Raw genomic sequence first — 3170 nt, forward strand, 5'->3', positions numbered from 1 at the left:
TGCCCGCCTACGGGGCGGGACCGGCCGCCGCCGGGTCCTTTTCAACACAAGCCACTCTGTGATAATACGGTTCTATGAGCCGAGCTGAGGACGTGGTGCGATAACACAGAGCTCCGTGTCAGACAGTGCTGCCCGTGGCACGGTCCCAGCTGTGACCCCACGTGAGGCCTGCTGTAATGGTTGTAAATTATTTACAGCTTATTGATCAGTGCGATCAGTTTCACCTTCTCAGTTCATATGTTTTCTTTACCCTTACAAATCCTTAACTCCTTTACAGAAAGGCTTGTTAAGCAGTGGAATGGGCTGTCACCATCCCCGGGTGTGTTTAAAAGCCCTTGGGATGTGGTGCTCAGGGCCGTGATTGAGCAGAGGGCTGTTAGTTGGGGTAGCGTGGTTGGGTCATGGTTGGACTCAATGATCCTTAAGGTCTTTTCCAGCCTGAGTGATTCTATGACTCTACGACCCTGCCTGGACTGAGGATCACTAACCTCTACATCAGGCACTGCTACTGAGCCTTAACCAAGCAACATAACGCTTAGTGCTCCTTATTTGAGCATACTCCCTAAGGAGAAAGGGCACTATTACTGTTTTGTTGTTAATATGGGGCACCTCTGGTGATGACTAAAGGTGCTTTAAAGATCTCCCTATTTTACTTCACTGCTTTAGAGGCTGATTTTTTGGGTACTGTGAACAGGCTGCCCAAGGAGGCTGTGGATGCCCCATCCCTGCAGGCATTCAAGGCCAGGCTGGATGTGGCTCTGGGCAGCCTGGGCTGCTGGTTGGTGACCCTGCACACAGCAGGGGGTTGGAACTGGATGAGCACTGTGGGCCTTTTCAACCTTTTCTATGGTTCTATGACTCTACAATCCAGAGTATCAAATTCTGCCTCCACATCTATAAAATGTACATAACACTGGGGAAGTGAACTGCTGCAGACTGGGGTTGGAGTTGGTTTTTTTTTTGTTTGTTTGTTTTTTTGTTTTGTTTTTTTTTGCTGCTGCTTTAGGCTGCCGAATTATTTCCTTTCAGAAATTCCCATTGGAATACAGGGTTCGTTCAGACTTGCCAAACTATCAGTCATGGAATGGCGCTGAGCTCTTTAATGGTAGGAAACAAACTCCAAACCCAGCACTATATGAGCACAGGTGTCACGGTTTGAACTAAAAATCCACCTGCGTCCGTGACAGGGGGCCGTAGGCCCCAGAGGGGCCCTAGGCCGAAAAGAAAAGTTAATTAGGAAAAGAAAAACAGCGGCAACGATCTAAGGAGGCACACTTATTTACTAAATACTATATCGAAATACAGGATAACACAATATAATAATACAAATAACTGAAATTTGAGCTTAAACGAATCAACAAAATATGAGAGAGAATGAGTCCCGTAATCACGAGAGCCACTGTAAAACTAGGCGAACGCTGAAGCTCCCCACACAGCTCCCCTGAACGCCCAGAAACTCAAAGACTCAAGCTGTCTGCGACAATTTAATATAGGAGTCCAGCCCGTGGGAAACCCCTATATTATCGGTTGTTCCTGGAAAATGTAGCTTCCTGTCTGATAATTGCAGATTCAGTAAAATATCAGCTTATATGATTTATATTGAAATCGAAGCAAAAATTACAAAAATATTAAACCAACATTCCACCCTTATTAACATCATACATTAATTTATACATACATACACACTCAATGTATAATGGAATAATCCACAAACCTTATTGTCCAACAACTATATTTATTCCCAACAAAAATCCTAATTGAGACACAAAACCTATAACCTAACCACTAATTTATAATATTTGAGAAAAATGGCAAAACGCCATAAAAAGAAAATATTCACGGTAGAGGGGAAAGGCAGTCTAGTAGGCGTCCCCCACACAAGGTGCACTCATCCTTTTCCCAGCCACCACAGCAGATTTCCTCTTTACTTAACTTCTCACATTGTCATCACACATGCATGCCAGCTGCAGGATAAGAAGTCCAAGATGAAACGCTTACATAATCCTAATAAAGGTATATAGAGAAAAAGTGTTTCTGTAACATAATCAACTTATCTTTAAAAATCCATACCATGACTATTCTGACCAAAGAAACTATCTGGAGACCTACCTATAAAATCCTGACAGGAAAATCAATTGGCTGCACCCAACATCAAATTCCCTTGTGACACCTGAACATTCCCATTGTCCATCACCCACCATTGCACCCAGGCCCTGGCATAAAGACCAGTACCGATCCGGAGAGGTTGCCCTTTTCCAGACCTGGAGACCCAAACTTGTTTTCCAACAACCCTTTATGTGACTACAGGAAAACCTATCTCCCCTCCACGTAACGTAGGGAGCTGATTGGTTGGACCATACGATACAGATCCTCCGAGTGTTGACCCACCAGGTGGCTTCCTGCTAAATGTTCTCCCAATTTTTATTATGTCCGCCACCCATTGCCTCAACAAGTTTTCAATTAACCCATTGAATCGTCAATCTTACCAGAAGCGGGCATGATAGAAAAAAATCCACTCAAGCCATGATTTTGGCCCAATGTAAAGGGATTTTTAAAATGGGTCCCATTATCGATCAATCTCCGGACTGCCATCCGCCACAGGAAATTTGCTTGTCCAACCCTAAAGTGTTTCGAGCGGCTACAAGGGTACGCGTATGTTTCGACCACAGGTGCCCTCCACCATGGGTGATACAAAGCTTACCCATTGCGAGATCTGGCAAGTGAATAATCAACCTGCAGCTCCATATTATCTGCCATCGCCCTCCCCAAAATAGTTTCATCCCTTTGCTTGTTTAATATGCGGCATTCACCACAGAATACTGAGCAAGCGTCCATAGTTAAGTCCACCCCTTCGGGTCCGGCCCACTTATATGTTGCATCCTCCTTGAGACCTGGAAAGTCTCCAGGCCCAACCGACTAGGAATAACTCACCGTGTCTCCACCAAAGTCATGAGCCACCTCAATTTGCACTCGATCAACCTGATGGTTAATTTTATGCTTCATAGCCTACTTTAGGGCACAATACACTACAGGGCGCACCTTTACAACAAGTCCTATTCGCAGCAATGTCGCCACAGTCGCAGCCTCAAACAGGTTACCCTTCGTGCCAAAATTATTCATTTTCCCACGTCAACCCACCCCCATAAAGCATCCACCACCAGAATAACAGC

The 3170-nt window shown here is 45.0% G+C and overlaps 1 long non-coding RNA gene across 1 annotated transcript in view; it reads left to right on the top strand.

The window, feature by feature from the left end:
* The window catches only part of LOC116653627, a 44233-nt gene that overhangs the window by 492 nt on the left and 40571 nt on the right, over nucleotides 1–3170 (top strand). The gene's annotated exons all lie outside the window — the stretch shown is intronic.

Source organism: Coturnix japonica, chromosome 6, assembly GCF_001577835.2.
Source record: "Coturnix japonica isolate 7356 chromosome 6, Coturnix japonica 2.1, whole genome shotgun sequence".
Classification (NCBI taxonomy): Eukaryota; Metazoa; Chordata; class Aves; order Galliformes; family Phasianidae; genus Coturnix; species Coturnix japonica.